The following is a 20,776-nucleotide window of genomic DNA, read 5'->3' as shown; positions in this document are numbered from 1 at the left end:
CTTTTCAATCACACTGCCTCTTTCACAGCTTCACCCACTGAAATATACTCTGATTAAGTAGTAGACAAGGCAACAACTGACTGAAGAGAAACTTTCCAACTGACCACATTACCAAACAAACGAAAAATGTGACCTGATAGAGATCTTCTTTTGCCAAGGTCTGCAGCATAATCTACATCCCTGAAGTCTTCTAACAATGCTGAATTATCACAATCCCTGCTAAAACACAATGATACACTAGCACTATCTTTCAAATATCGAAACACCCATTTAACTGCATTCCAAGATCCTTCCCAGGATTTGACATAAACCTACTTATCATACTCATAGCATATCCCAAGTCAGGCCTAGTACAAATCATTAAATACATAATACTTCCAACAACATTACAATAAGGAATATTAGTCATCTCTAACCTTTCTTGTTCAGTAACAGGACACTGAGATGAAGAAAGCCTAAAATAAGATGCGTGTCAAAACTGCTTTACAACCAGACATATTATACTTCTCAAGCAGTTTATGCACATAACTCTCCTGCGAAATGGTTAACAAACCTTTCTCCCTATCTCTTTTCACATCCATGCCTAGGATCCTTTTCAATTCACCTAAATCTTTCATCTCAAATTCACTACTCAATCGTTTCTTGAAATCACAGATTTCAGAATAATCCTTAGACACTAGAATCATACCATCTACATACAGAAGTAGATAAGTATATGTACCTTTCTAAGATAGTTTCTAGTACACGCAGGCATCATATGAGCTCCTGTGAAACCCCTGCTTCAGAATAAAGGTGTCAAACCTGATTTACCATTGTCTCAGCGATTGCTTCAGTCCATAGATGGACCTATGAAGACGACAAACCATGTCTTCCTTTCCTTTCACCTCATAGCCCTTAGGTTGAACCATGTAGATCACTTCCTCCAATTCACCATCAAGGAAAGCTGTGGTGACGTCCATCTGTTCAACAAACATATCAAAGTGAAAAGCAATAGATAAAATTAATCAAATGGATGAGTGCCTCACCACCGGAGAGAAAATCTCATGAAAGTCAACTCCCTCCTTTTGAGTGTAGCCCTTGGCTACCAGTCTAACCTTATACCTAGGTTTGTTGTCACCTCCTGTACCTAGCTTGATTTTATAAATCCACTTTGACTGAATGAGTTTCTGATTAGGAGGCTTTGGAACCAATGACCCTGTCTGATTCTTCTGCAACGAGAACAACTCTGCTTCCATAACATCTTTCTATTGTTCCTTTGAATCAGATACAATAGCCTCCTCAAAAGTAAGAGCCTCTGCTTCAATACTATCAGCTGCACAAGTAAGAGCATAAACAACTATATCAGCATAACCATACCTCATAGGAGTTTGCCTCACCCGCTAAAGCCTGTCACGTGTAAGCTGATAGTTTTGTAGGTCACTGCTACTTGAGCTTTCTTCACCAAAAGCTCCCTCATCAATCAAAGTCCTCTGCAGTTGAGGCTGTCTACCATCAAAACTGGATGACTGATCACTGGAATCACCTGAACTAACTTATGGTTGTGCTTTAGAATCAATTCTAACCCCTGCTTCAACCTGATCAACTGTCTGCTGTTTCTGCTGCTCTTTGACATGAAATGACATCTCTGTTTCATTAAAGGTCACATCTCTGCTGATAATGCATTTATTTCTGCCCTCTTTCAAGCACCAAAGTTTATATCCTTTAACACCCTAAGGATAGCCCATAAACATACATTTCAGTGCCCTCTTTTTCAGCTTCCCTTCCATAACATGAGCATAAGCTGAACATCCAAACACTCTGAGATGATCCAAGCTTTGAGCTTTTCCTGTCCCTATCTCTTGAGGAATCTTTAGGCCTAAAGCGGAAGACGAACTCCTATTAATAAGATAACAGGCTGTTTGGGCAGCTTCCCCTCAAAACTTCAAAGGTAATGAAGCATTTGTCAAGAGACATCTTGTATGCTCCATAATTGTTCTATTGAACCTCTCAACTAAACCACTATGCTGTGGAGTATACGTAAGAATGAAATGCCTCGTAATTCCCTCAGATTTGCAAAATTTATCAAATTTCTGATTCACAAATTCCAAACTATTGTCTGTCCTTAGATATTTTACCTTCATGCTTGTCTGGTTCTCAACCTACTTTTTCCATTCAAGAAATTTCTCAAAAGCTTCATTCTTCTGTTTTAGTGATACAACCATACCTTTCTTGAAAAATCATCAATGATTGACATAAAGTATCTCGAACCTCCCATAGAAGGTACCTTTGTAGGACCACAATATCTGAATGAATATAATCCAAAATTCCTTTAGTAGAATGCTTCTATTTCCCAAACTTCACTCTGGTAGACTTTTTCATTATGCAATGTTCACAAAATGGGAGTTCAATGTCTTTAACTCCTCCAAGAAAATCTTGTTGTGAAAGAGCTTGCAGACCTCTTTCACTCACATGAGCCAATCTGTTATGCCATAACATAGATTTATCTGTTTCTTTCCCAGATGCAATAGCAGCACTACCTGAAACTGCAGTACCCTAAAAAACATAAAGACCGTTCCTCAAGGTTCCCTTCAGCTTAACCAAAGCACTCTTGATAACCTTCAGAACTCCATTCTCGGATTTATAAGAATAACCTACTCTATCTAATTCGCCTAGAAAAATTAGATTTCGTTTGAGTTCTGGAACATACCTTACATTTGTAAGAATTCTAATAATACCATCATATGTTGCAATTCGAACTGACCCAATTTCTTTTACATCACAAGCACCATTATCACCGAGCAGAATTGATCCCCCATCATTTTCCTGAAAGTCAATCAAGAAATCCCGATTAGGAGTCATGTGAAACGTGCACCATGAATCCATGATCCAAGCATTCCGAATGTCCCTGCTGGACACCATCAAAACCTCTACTGAATCATACCCATCAGTAATAATTGCTGCACTAGAATCCCCTGCATGCTTGCTACTTGATGCTTCCTTGCTCTTATTCAAACGACAATTCTTTCTAAAGTGTCCTTTATGACATAGGAAATACTTTTTGCTTTTCCCCTTTGATTTCGACCTGGATCTCGACTCTTTTCCTTTTCCGTTCTTTTTCTCATTTCTGCCTCTGGCCATGAGTAACTCTTCATTCTTGCATTCCTTTTTAATCTCGAGATTTCTCGTTCTCAAGGCATCCAACACTATATCTATGGACAATGAATCCTGTCCATATTTGATAGCTATCTTAACTTCTCGATACGATTTTGGCAAAGAATTCAGAAGAATAATTGCTTGATTTTCATCCGATATCTTCTCACCGATGTTATTGAGATCAACTATAATCTTCTGGAATTCATCTAGGTTCTCTTCTAAGCCATTACTTGAGTCCATCTTATATCCAAAGAATTTCTTCTTTAGATATAATTTATTTGGCAAGGACTTAGTCAAATAAAGACTTTCCAATTTCTTCCACAACTCCATTGTCGTAGTGGCCTCATCTACTAGCCTAAGCACTCCATCTAAAAGATACATAATTATCGTCGAATAGGCCATCTCATCCATATCCCTTTTTTCAGCTTCTGTAATTGTTGGTGGAAGGTTGTCTTCGTCTAAGATTTTGGCTACCTTTTGTTGTACCAAAATAGCCCTGATCTTTTTCCTCCATAACCCAAAATCACCTTTCCCATCAAATTTAACAACTTCAAACTGTGTAGACATTGAAGCCATCTGTCAAATTAATTCCAACAAAAATTCCTGAACATAGAATATGCCAGCACACACTACCACACACCCTCCTTGGATCAACTGGAGCTCTGATACCACTTGTGAGAGTTTTTGAACCTAACTTAGATGGCAAAACAGAACGCAAACAATCAGCAGAAATAAATCGAAAGCAGTAAAGAACATCAAGATATATAATGGTTTGACCAGTTTGGTCTACATCCACTTTGAGAACCAGCTTGAATTAATTTATTAATGAGCAATAAAGGAATTTTACAAATTACAGATAATCAACGAAAACACCAATCTGTAATTTTTGTATCCATTGATACCGAGAGATCCGCACACAACGTCGCCTCTGAAAACTGAGAATAACCCGCTATAAAACAGCCCAAAATAGTGCACTTTCGCCTGACGGGCGAACCACGCATAGACTAGCACATATCTCTCACTGCTGCCGCTCCACCCAAGAACCGGCATCCACGCCCACGCCGTCTACCTCGCCGAACGGAGAAAAAACCACGCCGCTTGAACCAGACGCACGTCGAATGGAAAAACTCACACCGCTTTCGTTTTCTTCTAGGTCTGCTGTGGCGGCTTCTTCAAATTTTCTTCTCTTAGGCAGCTGCCGTAGGACCCATCAGCGTTGCAACGCTGGGATGAATCCTATAAATATTTCTCCTCGGCCTTAGGTCATGAATGCATATTTTAGCTTTTTTAAATTCAATCTCACACACATCCTTGTATCGTCCATGCTTCGAATTTACCCTTGTAGCACAGATTTGATAAGCATGCTTAGGTTTTTTTTAGACTGTCCATGAATCTTTGAATCGCACGCTTAATCTAAATTTAAGGAACAAATTCATTATTTGAACACGACTTTCATGATACTTAATCAACATAGTTAAATCTCGAATTTTAATGCATGTGTTTCTAGTTCTTTATGGCCGTTGAGGACCCAATTGCATCTAGGAGCATGTACGTTAGTTAAAGCACGACTTTCTAGCCTCCACTACGAATCGATTTAAATTAATTGAATTTCGGTCTTATAGAGATTAGTTAATTCACACCGATTGCGTAGCTATGCATGCATAATTCGAATATATGATATTTTGGCTAAAAGCAACAATTTAATTTACATTGAATGACTACTTGATCCGAGAACTAAATGAATTCATTACCGTTTTATATATCCATTGCATTTTACTTTTTCTTGCTTCTTGTCAATTTCAAAACCAAAAACCAAAACCCAGTTGTACTATTTTTTCCACGGTCAAATCTAATCCAAAAGAAAAAAAATGGCGTCGTTGACGGTGAAGCCATTAACGTTTCGTTAGTTAAATTTATAGTTAGAGTATTCTTTTGCTTTTGATTTGTTTTCCTTTTTGTGTCATTTTTTAAGCATTGAAAGATATCATTAACAATGATGGGGACAATCGAATGGAGCATATTCACTTAATGAAGAGGTTTGTGACCTTTGAGGTCAACTTGTTGAGTTAACTTCTTTGGTTAGTCAATTGGTTGCAGGTAACTCGCAGTAGGTGCAAGCATGTAGGACTGATCACCCTGAGCAAGCCTGCCTAAGTCTGTAGTGGAACTCTATACCACGAGACTACTCCATGGAAGAGTATCCAAGTTATATGGACTATAATTTTCATCGACCTAGATGGGAGGAGTCCTATGACTATGAAAACCTAGGATGGAAATGCCTCTATGATCCATACCCAGTCACATTTGACATGACGATTCATGCTCACACCGCTGACTTACGTATGTCATTAGAAGATGTGATTAGACAACTTATTATTAACAACATTGTTTTTAAGCAGGAGATATGCGACTTCTAAGAGAGCTTTAGTCTTGAGACTGAGGTTGGAAATGATCTTTAGAGTTTGAGAGACTCAGTCACTCAATCTTCTGATTCAGTTGTGAGAGGATGCGAACCCCTGCTACATACATCTTTTGACATCATCGAGGATGCGGTGATGAGATGATCTATGTCGACATCGAGGATGAGTTGGAGGATAGCATGCCATGGTTAGAACCAATTTATGAGGACTATAGAGAACTTCAGCTACCCATCAATTTCCAGGTGATGGAGTTGGAGGTTGAAAAACCTCGCCCTATTCTGTCGTCTGGTATATTGTATATTTTTTAGTTTTTTTCTTCTTGTCTCAAAAGTTAGTTGAGTCAGTTGAGTCAGAGTATTTATTTTCTGTTGAGTCAGTCATTGAGTCTTTTGATTCTTTCTTTTTAATTTTTTTTTTGTCTAAAATTAAAAATTCCAAATTTGACCTGTCTGGTTCTCTTCAAAAGATTAATAGCCATATAGCCTTACCGGGCTATATCGACTTATCCAAGAAAGGACCAAAGAAATACGAGATTTCACACCCCCTCCCGATTTACCCTCTAAAATTAAAAGAGGACATGACGGCAGCAGTTACCAACCTACTTGCAATCACTTACTACCTAACTTAAGTGAAACCTGCTTTAGACCTTAATATGCAAAAACGACTTGGCAGTAAATCAATTATGACTTTAACTAGCATAAAACTCAACTACAAATCCAAAAAAACAAACATATGTCCAACAAAAGCATAAGAATGAATATGGGTCCTAAAAATAAGTTTCATAAGTCCCAGACTCCTCGCAAATATGTGTATATCAAATAAGCTTAACCTATGCTTTTTCCTTCGATAACCGAGCTTTGAGTGGCAAGTTGCAGTGGGTTCTGTTGGGGCAAATGTCCTAAAGTCTCGTGTCCTATAGTTTGTAAATAGTATGTACGAACACTTTTGTTGTTAATATATGATATTTACTTCACATCTTGTATTTTGCTTGGTTAATTGTTTTATTTGCTTTACCACAAACCAATAAACATAAAATCCCTGGTTAACTGTATGTGACTCAAGCATGTATGTGGTGACATACAAGTGGATCATGTTTTGAGTGATAACCAAAATGGTCTGTAGTAAATGGATAAAGTAGGGAAACGCTACGAACGCGACCCCCTTTATGGAATGGTCACAAGTGTTGTGACTTGACACAAATAGTCTGATCCTGATCATACGTGTTGGGGACATGCGAGGATGGGCGTCCTATATAAAGAGTTTGTATAAGACCTGACCACGAAGTGTTAAAGTCTCGTTCTATAACACTGTTCATGACAGAGACATCACTTCACTAGGATGACCATAAGTAACATGACCTCAATCCTGAGTGAGTTGGGAACTCCTGCCATTGAGAGCGGTCCTTTGATTTGTATGGGTGCGAGTGGCCAGGTCACCGATTCAAACCTACCATTTTGGGGATTCGTCTGATTTGGGAGTTGGGAACTTAGCTACAAAAGATGGAATTCACTCCTTCCCCGAGGCAAGGGTAAGTAGATAGATAACTCCCTTAAAGGCTGATTCTAGGGCTAGAACGATGTAGCACCACACACCTTCTCTTGGCCGAAGAGGTGTTCACACATAGTTGGACTATGTTCTATTGTTCATTAGAGGAATCAGTGGTACTTAAAGAGTGAGATGTAACTACAGGTGCAAAATGGTAAATTGGCCCAACTGTACTTATTAGCATCTGTGAAGGGTCATCGTACTCATGATTGGTTTTATCCGATGGACATAGAAATATATCTATGGTAAGAAGAGTTCAGCTGTTGGTCTTTAGTAGAATCACTGACAGTTAACGAATAGTGGATCACATAGCTAAAGAGTTTAGTCAGCTATTCATGTACCGTTGGAGCTTCGAGCCACATGTCCATTAGGTCCCCTGGGTAGCTTGGATAAAGTCGAGAACCAGTGTTTGAGTTAATTTGAAATATTCAAATTGACGAGAGAAAGTTCAATTATATATGATATAATTGGACTGGTTAATTATATATGATATAATTGGCTAAATGTATGAGATACATTATTTTGGAGAAACTTAGATATAAATATGATTTATATCAAGTAAAGGATAAAATCCTATAGTAGATATGTAATATCAAATTATAGGATATAAATATAATATGATTATATTTATTAATTAATTGATTGATTGATTATATGATAATTAACCAATTTTTCCACGTTCAGATGTGGATAGTGGGCTGCGTTGGTTATGGTAACTGGCGCATTAAAAGATCAAAAGATTTTTCATTTTTCAGATGGTGCATTCATTATTTTTGACCGCCCAAAAGAATTCGTGAAACTATCGCCTGAGCGCATATACGATAGTAGCTCTTCTGTCTGAACGATTGTTTACCTCACGGTTTCTCTAAACGATCGTATACGTTTTTCCTTAACGATTGTTGAGCCTTTCGTACATGATCGTGTAGCTCCTCTATGTGATAAGCATTTTTTCTATACAATAGCACTATATTATCTCCCACTTACTTATCATCTACACGACTCGTTGTCCTTCATCCTCTACCAAACTCACCAAAGCCCACTCTTTGGGTTTTAACTCTGAGGATACCCGAGGTTCATTAGTGGTGGTTTCGTCCCCGCTGCAGCATTCGTGTTCGTATCGATCGTGCTGTTGCAGTCGATGTTCCTGTCGGGTGTTGGTAGATCTGTTGGAGGGTTCCATTGCGTTAGGGTTCAGAAGTTCGAAGAGAATCTTCAACTGGTATGGAACCCTTTCCTTGTTATTCATTTTGTTCTGAGCATGCCGATAATTAGATTAATGTGCATAACTGTATGTGTTTAATGTATGCGATCGCAGATGAACACATCAGTTAAACGATGGGGAATGCGATCAAGAGTTGGTCGTATCGGGTTGATGATCGGGTACGCGATCGTTGAGTATCATTTAATGCAAGCTCACGCTAGACGATCGTTTAGGTCAAGAAGCTTCATAGCTTAGTAACTGACTAAACGATCACTTAGTAACGCAAGTTAAATCATTTACCTGTCGTCACGCTACACGATCGCATGGACAGTCAGGCTTTTCAGCTTTGTCATCATCTACGCGATCATTTGCTTATGCTCCTATCATCTAATGTGCGCTAAACGATCATCTACCTACTAGAGTTTACTACACGATGAAGACCTCCTGGCGATTCAAGACCTGGTTCGCTTGTGAACTGGTTTGCTCATTGAAAAATGTAATAGATAGGGTTTTCATTTCGGTTTTTTGAAAAGGATCATCCCGGTCCACTAATCCTTTGTTTATTACATGCGATGTATGTTTTATATGTCATATGGTATGCACATATAGTAAATCCCACCTTAGATTATGCAATAGTCATGCATCATCTCTTTATTGTAATTGTTATAATTTAGAGAAGCATTATTTAATTATGTAAGAGCATACTCATGCATCATATAATAGAAGAGTTACATTTATGCATGCATAAAAAGATTGACATGCATCATCTTTATATTATAATTGTTATAGTATAAGGGTGAATGAGAGCATGTTTGCTTGGTTATTACGTGTTACATAAATTTGATATATAGTAATGATCGGACATTGCATGAAGCATGACACATAGGTTACTTTATAAATGTTATAAAATGCCTCGTTGTGCGCAATTGTTTTAGTTGTTTCTTTTTAAAAGTTAAAGAGAAATTAGAACTAAAAGAAATAAGAAAGACGTGCATGCTCACTTAGGTTTAATTCAAGGTTTTAAAGTGTTTAAAACTTGGATCACATAGACCTAAGATCACAGTTCTAATATGATTAGAAACCCTAAGGCTTTAATCTTTTAATCAGTTTAATAGGATTAAATTGGCTAATAAAGGGTTAAAGTGTAACAAATCTATCTACAAGGGACCTTTTGTCTAAGGCAGGTTCTGTCTAGGCTAGGGTATTTAAGTAGGCGGAAACATAACACCCCTACTTGAGAACTTACGCGGAAAGGTGAATTAGATAGATTTGATGCATGCATGCAAGTTAAGAACAGTCTATTAATGTGTTTAAATGTGACTACTTGAACTTGTTCATATTTCATAGACAAACGTTGTTTATGAGCAGAGTTTAAAAAGACGGCTTAGACTAAAATCAGTAGCCAGATTGTCTAAGTTAATAAATCCCTAGGTAGAACATTCAGTGCGAGGTACTTGGGGCATAAGATGTTTCACTTAAACCTTTCATTTTTCTCCTAAATAGTCCACACTGTAAGATCTATCCTCGGTCTCGCGGCATCTTTGGCATGTCCCCCCAATGGATGGTGTTTGTGTAGGTCGATATGAAGGTGGATGGAGAGAATGTTCATAGTAAGTGGGAGTGGGAAGTGCGACAGCATATCCCCCGATCTCCCTCGTTAGGTTGAATAAAGTAATTGCGCATCGCCTCGAGGCACCATGCGAGTGTCCCCCTAAAGGATGGCAGTTTTATGCATTTCTCTATTTGATCTCCTGTAAGAGGATAAGGTAACTTAGTCTCTTGTCCTAATCTATCTTTTCCCTACCGTAAGCGCATTAGGGCGGAACTTTAGTACCGAAAGCGAGGGGTTACACTTATGCGGAATAGTTAAAGGTTAAGATTCTAGACTGAAAAATGGTGGCTGTTAGGTTTACTTCCAAGAGTTGGTTCTGCCTAATGGATGAGAATTCTCATCCCAGCGAAGGGGCAACTGATCACCTCACTGGTGGCATTTGTCCTGACTCACTGGGGCATCATTGCAAAATAGAAGTCTATAACTTAGGGTACTTGAAACTGTTTTGCAAAACTGATTAGTTTAAAAGTGGTTTGGCAAAATCTAATAAAGTTTTTTTCGTATTTTCAGCAACTTTTTCAAATGGAAACAACCACCTTATCGTTGTTAAGCGACGAAAAACTAACTAGCGATAATTTTTCAACATGGAAACACATGATCACGAAGATCCTAATCATTGAGGATCTCATGTTCACTCTCACGGAGGCTTGTCCTCCTATTCCAACTCCAAATGTTGCTCGAAATGTTCGAGAGGCACACGAGCGATGGACAAGGGCGAATGAGAAGGCCCGAGCCTACATATTAGCAAGTCTTTATGAAGTCTTGGCCAAGAAACATGAGCCTGTGGTCTCAACATGTGAGATCATGGAGTCCCTGCAGGGGATGTTTGGACAACCGTCTGAACAACTTATGCATGAGACTCTTAAATACATATTCAACTCCAAAATGCAAGAAGAAACCTCTGTTCGTGAACATGTGCTAAACATGGTGGTCCACTTCAATGTGGCGGAGTTGAATGGGTCTACCATCGATCAGGGCAGCCAGGTTAGCATAATCCTGCATTCTTTGCCGGAGAGCTTCCTGCACTTTGTTAACAATGTGATTCTTAACAAAGTGAAGTATAACCTTACAACTCTCCTCAACGAGTTGCAGACGTACCAATCTTTACTGAAAAGTAAAGAGAGGTAGAAGAGTGAGGCAAATGTTGCTTCATCCTCCAGGATGTTCCATAGAGGTTCGACCTCAGGAACAAAGTCTGTACCTTCTACTTCTAACTCTGCAAAGGGGAAGAAGAAGAAGGGTGGTAAGGGAAAAAGGAAGGCACTTGCTAACCTACCGCCCGTCGCCCCAAGGAGGCGTCCACAAGTTGCTAAAGGAAAGTGTTTCCATTGTAATCAAGATGGACACTAGAAGAGGAACTGTCCTCGGTATCTGAAGGAAAAGAAAGCAACCAAGGCTAAGGCCAAGGCGAATAAAGGTAAATGTGATTTACTTGTGCTTGAAACTTGTTTAGTGGAAAATGATGATTCTTCCTGGATAATTGATTCAGGCGCCACTAACCATGTTTGTTCTTCTTTTTAGGGGATTAGATCTTGACAACAATTGAAGGCTGGTGAGATGATGATGCGAGTAGGCACCAGGCACGTCGTCTCAGCTATGGCACTGGGAGGACTCCAGTTAGCTTTATAGAATAGGTTTCTTATTTTAAATGATGTATATATTGTTCCTGAATTAAAAAGGAACTTTATTTCTGTAAAGTGTTTATTGCAATGTAAATACACTGTTTCTTTTGATTTGAATAAAGCGTTTATTCATAAAGATGGTGTTTTTATTTGCACAGCAAATCTGGAATCGAATTTATATGTGCTAAGGCCGTTAGCCATTAATTCCCTCCATAATACTGAAATGTTCAGAACTGTCGTAACTGAATCAACATGTCGACAAATTTCTCCAAAATAAAATGCCCAACTTTGGCATTTACGTTTAGGGCACATCAATCTCAATAGGATTGAGAGATTGGTGAAGAATGGACTTCTAAGTGAGTTGAAGAAAATTCTTTACCTGTGCATGAATCTTTCCTTGAGGGTAAGATGACTAAACGACCTTTTACTGGAAAAGGTTCTAGAGCCAAGGAGCCTCTTGAGTTAGTACATTCTGACCTTTGTGGTCCTATGAATGTGCGAGCCTGAGGTGGCTATGAGTATTTTATCAGTTTTACTGATGATTACTCGAGGTATGGGTATGCTTATCTTATGCAACGGAAGTCTAAATCCTTTGAAAAGTTTAAAGAATTCAAGACTGAAGTTGAAAACGCATTAGATAGAAAGATTAAAACACTTCGATCGGATCGAGGTGGAGAGTTTTTGGACTCGACATTCCAGGACTATTTGATAGAACATAGAATCGTTTCCCAATTCTCAGCGTCGGGTACACCTTAGCAAAATGGTGTAGTGGAGAGGAGAAATAGGACATTGTTAGACATGGTTCACTTGATGATGAGTTGTTCATCCTTACCGAACTCGTTTTAGGGTTTCGCAGTGGAAACTGTTGTATACATACTCAACCGTGTTCCTTCCAAGAGGGTTGCAAAAAAACCTCTGGAGTTGTGGAACAGGCGTAAAGGTATTTTACGTCACTCTCGCATTTGAGGTTGCCCTGCACATGTGCTTGAGGCTAATCCCAAGAAGTTGGATCCACGGTCGAGGTTATGCCTCTTTGTAGGCTACCTCAAAGGTACACAAGGAGGTTATTTTTATGATCCGATGGAAAATAGGGTGTTTGTTTCAACAAACGCTATTTTCCTAGAGAATGATCATATAAGAGAGCACAGTCTACGAAGTAAATTCGTGTTGCGTGAGCTTTCTAATGAAACTACTGAAACTTCAACAGGAGTTGTTGATGGGAGTTCATCTAGTAGGTCGACATAGTGGAAGGGTTGTGCACCTACCCATTCGCTATCTGGGTTTTACAAAAATCCTTGCTATGGTAGTAAATGGTGACGTTGAGGATTTGTTGTCTTATAAGAAGGAAATGGAGGATGTTGACCAGGATGAATGGGTCAGGGCCATGGATCTCGAGATGGAGTCGATGTACTTCAACTCATTATGGGATCTTGTAGATCAGCCTGATGGGGTTGGGCCTATAGGTTGTAAATCGATCTACAAGAGCAAACGGGGTGCTGATCGGAAGGCACAGACCTTCAAGGGTCGACTTATGGCAAAGGATTATACCCAGGTAGAGGGAGTCGACTATGAGGAGACTTTCTCGCCTGTTGCCATGTTAAAGTCGATATGCATCCTCTTGTCCATTACAGCTTATTATAATTATGAGATCTTTTGAATGGACGTTAAGACGACCTTTCTAAATGGTAATCTTGAGGAGACCATTTATATGGTGCAGCCTGAAGGATTCAAAGCCCAAGGTCAAGAGCAAAAGGTTTCCAAACTAAATCGGTCCATTTATGGACTGAAACAGGCGTCTATTTCTTGGAACATACGGTTTGATACTACGATCAAGTCGTATGGCTTTGACCAAAACGTTGATGAACCTTATGTCTACAAGAAGATCGTCAATGCTTCAGTAGTCTTCTTAGTGTTGTATTTAGACGATATCCTACTAATTGGAAATGATGTAAGTCTACTGATTGCAGTTAAGAACTGGCTAGCGACCCAATTTCAAATGAAAGATTTGGGAGCGACTCAGTTTGTTCTAGGTATACAGATCTTTCGAGATCGTAAGAACAAAGTGCTAGCACTGTCTCAAGCATCATACCTTGACAAGATGCTGCTCAAGTACTCGATGCAAGACTCCAGGAGGGGCTTACTGTCGTTCAGGCATGGAGTCACTTTGTCTAAGGAAGTGTGTCTTAAGATGCCTCAAGATGTGGAGGAGATAAGACAAATCAGTCTAACCCAGGCCATTTTAATCTTGCTAACCCATTTACAAAGGCTCTCACGTCTACAGTGTTTGAGGAACCTACGAGCATGGGTCTACAGGATTGCCCGCGGTTGGACTAGGACAAGTGGGAGATTTTCTTGTACTGGGCTTTTATGCCCTAGTTTATTGTTTTGTACTAAGTTTATTATACACCCTACTTCGCTTTAGAAGATACATTATTTTGGAAAAAATTAGATATAAATATGATTTATATCAAGTAGAGGAGAAAATCCTATAGTAGATATGTTATATCAAACTATAGGATATAAATATAATATGATTATATTTATTAATTAATTAATTGATTAATTATATGATAATTAACCAATTCTTCCACGTTCGGACATGGATAGTGGGTTACATTGGTTATGGTAGCTGGCGCGTTAAAAGATCAAAAGATTTTTCATTTTTCAGATGGTGCATTCATTATTTTCGACCGCCCAAAAGAATTCGTGACACTATCACCCGAGAGAATATACGATAGTAGCTCTTTCGTCTAAACGATTGTCTACCTCACGATTTCTCTAAACGATTGTATACGTTTTTCCTAAACGATCGTTAAGCCTTTCATACATGATCGTGTAGCTCCTCTATGTGTTAAGCATTTTTGCTATACGATAGCACTGTATTATCTCCCACTTGTTTATCATCTACACGACTCGTTGTCCTCCGTCCTCTACCAAACTCACCGAAGCCCACTCTTTGGGTTTTCACTCCGAGGATACCCGAGGTTCATTAGTGGTGGTGTCGTCCACGCTGCAACATTCGTGTTCGTATTTATCGTGCTGTTGCAGTCGACATTCCCGTTGAGTGTAGGTAGATCTGTTGGAGGGTTCCACTGTGTTGGGGTTCAGAAGTTCGAAGAGAGTCTTCAACTGGTATGGAACCCTTTCCCTGTTATTCATTTTGTTCTGAGCATGCCGATAATTAGATTAATGTAAATAACTTTATGTGTTGAATGTATATCATTTGTATTTCGATCACTGTGAAATCAGAGTGATCTGAACACGTTCATGAAACTCTCATTATGAGATCCTTCAGATTGAATAGGGAGGAAACTGACCACTATATGGGAAAAAGGAAAACATTTGAAAACAGTGAGTTGGTTGCCCAGTGAGTGGCTCATAATCAATCATACTATCAACCCTTAGTTGAGAGCGAGCATTCATAGCTCAAGCTCCCAACATCCATTCTTCGTCGTGAAACCCATACTTCGGTCCCATTATAGAAACTATAGCCAAGAGACTCATACTTCGGCCTCTCATAAGAACCACCTACGTGCACGTGGAGTATACTAAGTATTGTCAGCACCTTAGGTACTTCCTCAGATACCTTCTATACCTTTGGTATCCAGTTTATTAGAAATGTAACATTCATAGAAAATTTAGCATCATAAGCTTTAGGCATAACACTTACTTACCTTTCACAATCAGAGCATTATTACAATTCAATATGCATGCTTCACAATTATAAACATGTAGGTGGCAATGCTCTTTCATTCAATCTTAACATGCGCTTGGATTAGTAAAACTCATTTAAAAATTTTAAAACACCATGCTTAAGAAATGACATGAATTTTAAAACATAAGTATAACTTTAGTTGCTTGGAAAACTAATGAACTGTTGGGATTGGTGTCCTAATTCTCCTGGAGGCTCGTAGTTTGTAAACTTTGTACACATAGTTATGAATAAAATAAGAGTTATTTTATTTGCATTTACTCATATCTAATAAAAAAAGATCCGTGGTTATTGTATGTAAACTTAAGCATGTATATGGGATATACAAGTGGATCATGTCTTAAGTAATAACCTAAAAACTCTGTAGTATAAGAATAAATGAGGGATACCTTATCCTTATGACACTACAGATACGACTCGTTTTGTAGAGGTTTACAAGTATTTGAACTATTACAGATGGTCTGATTCTCACCATTCAAGTGGAGACATGCAAGCGGGGGTGTCCTATACAAAGAGTTTGTATAAGACCAGATCGCGAGATGATTCGTCTCTTTATATAACGCCATTGATACTTGAGACTTACATCTCACTTAAATGACCATAGGTGACATGACCTCCGTCCTGAGTGTTTTGGGAACTCCTGCCTTTGAGGGTAGTACTTTGATTAGTATGAGTGAGAGTGGCCAAATTGTCGATTCAACAAGCCTACTTTTTTAGGGATTTGTCTGATTTGGGAGTTGGGAACTCAGTTACACAAGACGGAATTCACTCCTTCCTGGAAGTAAGGGTAAGTAGATAGATTGCTCCCTTAAGAACTGATTCCAGGTCTTGAACATAGTGGCCACAGTCTCTCTTTGGAAGAGAGGACTCAGTCATTATAGGACTATTGTTGGGATTGGTGTCCTAATTCTCCCGGAGACTCGTTGTTTGTAATTATATACATTGTTTTATGAATAAAATAATTGATATTTCATTCTAGCATTTTCTCATATCTAATAAACAAAGCTCCATGGTTATCTTATGTAAATTTAAGTACGTATATGAGATGTGCAAGTGGATCATGCCTTAAGTGATAACCTAAATAGGTTTGTAGTATAAGGATTAAGGTGGGATACCTAATTCTGGTGACACTACAGATACGACCTGCTTTGTAGAGGTTTGCAAGTGTTGTAAACTACTACAGATGATAGATCCTGACCATGCCTGTGCAGACATGCGAGCGGGGGTATCCTATACAAAGAGTTTGTATAAGACCAGACCACGAGATGAACTAGACTATGTATGTAATGTCGTTGATATTGGAGACTTACATCCACCTAAACGACCATAGGTGACACGATCTCATTCTTAAGTGTTTTGGGAACTCTTGCCTTTGAGGGTGGTCTTTTGATTAGGATGGGTGAGAATGGCCAGATTGCCAACTCAACATGCCTACCTTTTTGGCGACTTGTCTAATTTAGGAGCTGGGAACTCACTTATACAAGATGGAATTGACTCTTTCCCCGAAACAGGGGTAAGTAGATAGATTGCTCCCCTAAAGGCTGATTCTGGGGCTTGAACATAGTGGCCACAACTTCTCTTTAGAAGAGAGGACTCAGTCATAGTAGGACTATGACTTATGTTCATTAGAGGGATCAATGGTACTTAAGGAGTTAGATGTAACTACAAGGGCATAATGGTTATTGGTCAAGCTATACTTACGAGTGATCTGTGAAGGGTTGTCACACTATTGATTGGTTAAAATGGACACATAATATATCTGTAGTAAGGAGAGTTCAACTGTATGTCTTTAGTGGAGTGCCTGGCAATTAACGGATGGTTGATCCCATGACTAAACTGTTTAGTCAGTTATTCATGTACCGTTGGAGCTTCGAGCTACAGGTCCATAAGGTCCCCTTGGTAGCTCAATGAATTCAAGTTGAGGATCAGTTCTTGGAGTTGATTTGAATTGTTCAAATTGACAAAAGGTAATCCGATTATATATGATATGATCGGTATGATGTATGAGATACATCTAGTGGAGGGTTAATGTAAATAAGATTTACATTAAGTGCCATGGAATAGAAAAAGAGTTATGGTTTGTATGTTTCATGAGATGAAATATTAAAACTATAGGTTATAAATATATTATGGTAAGTTAGTTATCATTTATATTTATAATAATATTAATTATTGGATAATTATTTCTTTTTCTCTAATATCCAATTGAGTGGGAGGTTTTGGTGGTTTCATGGTAATCGTGAGATAAAAGGAAAAATGTTTTCCTAATTTTAGTAACATTTGCAAAATTCTGAATTTGAGATTTTTTATCTTGAAAAGACCTCACGGACAGTTGTCAAGTAAATCAGATTTACTAAACGATAGCTTAGAGTTAGCTAAATGATCGTGGAATGTTCTTACACAACAAACACTTAGCTAGACGATGAGCTAAATGATCACATAGCTTTTGCTAGACGATCGCATAACTTTTACTAAACGATTGAGTATCGACCTATACGATAGGCTGCTTCATCTCCCACTTGTTCAATCGTTACACGATTGTTCTTCCTCTGATTTTCTGCCTCAAATCAAGTCCACACAGAGTCTACCCTCTGGATTCTCACACTGAGAATACCGAGGTAACTTTCTTGGTAGTGTCATACTCAACTCGACACAGTCGAGGTTCTGTGGAGGCCGTTCGTGGTGTTCTATGGAGGTCGTTCGTGGTGTTCGTGGTGTTCTGGGTGTTCTTGGGATGTTCGTGGTGTTCGGGGTGTTCGTGGTATTTGATGCATTGATTATCATGTAATGAAAGGATACGTGGATGCAATGATCATGCAAATTTTCCTAACAAAGCCCAAGTATAAGCTTTCTTAGGGTTCTAGTAAGTCCAGGGTCGAATGTACGGATTACTAAATAGATATGCGACGGACTCTCTGATCCTATTGCGATAGTGATAAAGAAGTAGATGGTGAATGAACTTAGATTTTCTAATGTGATGGAAGTAAATGCGCAACGATGAAAGGGTGATGTTGTGACAAGTATGCGATGAAGGCGTTGAGAAAAGGTTTTGCTAGCATTTCTTAAGATATTGTACAAGTCATGCCATCATGCTATACACAAATATTAAGCACTCCATTTCTCAATGCATAAGGCCATATTTCCTATTTCTAGGATGCATGCCATGTGTATGGAATGTAGCAGATAAAACTTATTTCTAAGTCTCTAGTCTTGCTTATGCGATCTAATTTGACTCTCTCAAACCTAGATTCTGTCTTTAGACTACTCTCTCAAGTACTCCAAATGATGAATGAGGCATACATAAGACAAGATGATTGCATAGAGTGTATAACTTAAGTCATGCCAACTAAGTACTTCTCAACCCATTCACAAATTTAGTTACTCATGCATGGTGTGGAGAGACTGATCATAAATTGAAATGAAGTTTCCATTTTTGCGAATAAATTGTTTGAGTACAAAACAATAAATGGTGTAAGGAGCATCAAGCCATGTAAACAATGTCTTACTTACTCTGACTTTTTACACTGCTCTTATCACTTCAACTGTTTCCCGAATTCTAGAATCTTGCTCTCACAAGGGTTGGGTGTCTCTCCTCTGTGTTGTTACCAGTAGTCACTCGACCTCTCTGAACAAGTAATTCCCTTCCCTCGACTTTGCCCCTTGCGCGCTCTTTCTGGTTTGGTAACATTGGGTATTTATAGACTTCTAGGCAAAGCAATTCTTCTCACTAATGATTGTGTGGATGGGCAGCATTAATTTCCATACCTTGTTGCGCCATCTGATGGTCACCGGAAGTTCAATGACTTGTATTTCTTATTGTTTTAATAAGTTGAGCTTTAATAACTTGTATTTCTACCAGTTATCGGTGTTCGAAGTGTTCGGGGTGTTTGCTATATATGCTATGACCTCCATTTTTTAACCAATAAATAACTTTTAATGATGTTATATTTAGTTTGTGAAATAAATATTTGTTTTTTTTTTTAATGCAACACCGAACAAAAATCATGAAAAAAAAGTTTGCTTCAAATTTATAGTGGCACAAAGTGCATATTTTTATCAATATTTACCAATATTACAGAAGCATTTCAATATTGGAAATATCCATTTAGCAACAAACATATACATTGCTATAAAGAACAAATAATGCCATGTAATGTGTCGCTAGTATAAATATTAAATGATAGGTTTTAGCGGCATGTGGTCAACACAGCGTTAAAACCATCACAATTTGGCAACAACGATATTTACAATGAGAAACATTGTCCCGGTTCAAGATCAAACCGTTATAAAATTTAGAAGCTTTAGGAAAATACAACTTCTCTAAAAATAGTCGATATACAAAGTTGAGTTCACACACTTTAATCCCTAGAACACAATAAAAAATTTCTTCCTAGAATATAGTATAAAGAACAAAAATTGAAAGTTTTGAGAGTGGGCAATAATAGTGGTACTTTATGTAACTTTTGATGATCGTAAAAATGTGAAAAATTTGGAAATTTTTTTGAAGAATATGAAATTTAAAAATATGAGGAAGAGATGAGAATCATATTTCAATTTGGATCATTCAATTGAGTAAAAAGTAAAATAAAATGTGGAGATTATATAGAAAAAGAAAAAAACTAATAATGTAATTTTACTTTAAAAATATAAAGCCCAACAAAAACCTGCTGCAGCTTCCTCCATAAAAAACACATATATTCTTTAAGAGATGGTTTGAATCCACATGTTACAAAGAGCATCATCTGTCAGTCTTTGATAACTTAAGTGACACTGACTTTTGATGTACAAGCTCCCAAATTTATTTTGGCTTTATCATTTTGATATGGACTCTCATTTGGATGATTCAAAAGATGTTGGAATCATTGTTCCAAGCTCTATACTATGGACTATTCAATAAATCAAATTCAAGTCTAAAATAATAGAATATATAGTACAAGGATAAAGTAATTGTATATATAGAATAAAAAATGGTAAAAGACTAAAAGACCTACGTCCAACCACCATTTTGTGCACTACTTCCATTTTTCTCAAATTAAAAGCTATTACTGAAAATAGAAAGCTATCGCTGGTAACTGCTACTAGTGATAGCTTTCAATTTGAGAAATGTACTATCGATTGCTATCACTGATAGCTGCTATCAGTGATGTTGCTATCGATGAAAATCATTGATAGTTGTTATCAGTGGCTATCCCTGATAGTTGCTATCAGTAATAGTTTTCAATTTGAGATGTGTGCTATTAGTTGCTATTATTGATAAATTTCAATTTAAGAAATGTGTTATCAATTGCTATCGTTGGTAACTTTCAATTTCAGAAATGTGTTATTAGTTGCTATCAGTGATAGCTTTCAATTTTATAAATGTACTATCAGTTGCTATTGCTAATACCAGCTATCAGTAATATTGCTATCAGTGAATATCATTGATTGTTTCTAGTGGCTATCACTGATAGGTGCTATCAGTGATAACTTTCAATTTGAGATGTGTGCTATCAATTGCTATCATGATAATTTTCAATTTAAAAATGTGCTATT

Source organism: Benincasa hispida, chromosome 7 (genome assembly GCF_009727055.1).
Source record: "Benincasa hispida cultivar B227 chromosome 7, ASM972705v1, whole genome shotgun sequence".
Lineage (NCBI taxonomy): Eukaryota > Viridiplantae > Streptophyta > Magnoliopsida > Cucurbitales > Cucurbitaceae > Benincasa > Benincasa hispida.
This window is presented reverse-complemented; position numbering follows the sequence as displayed.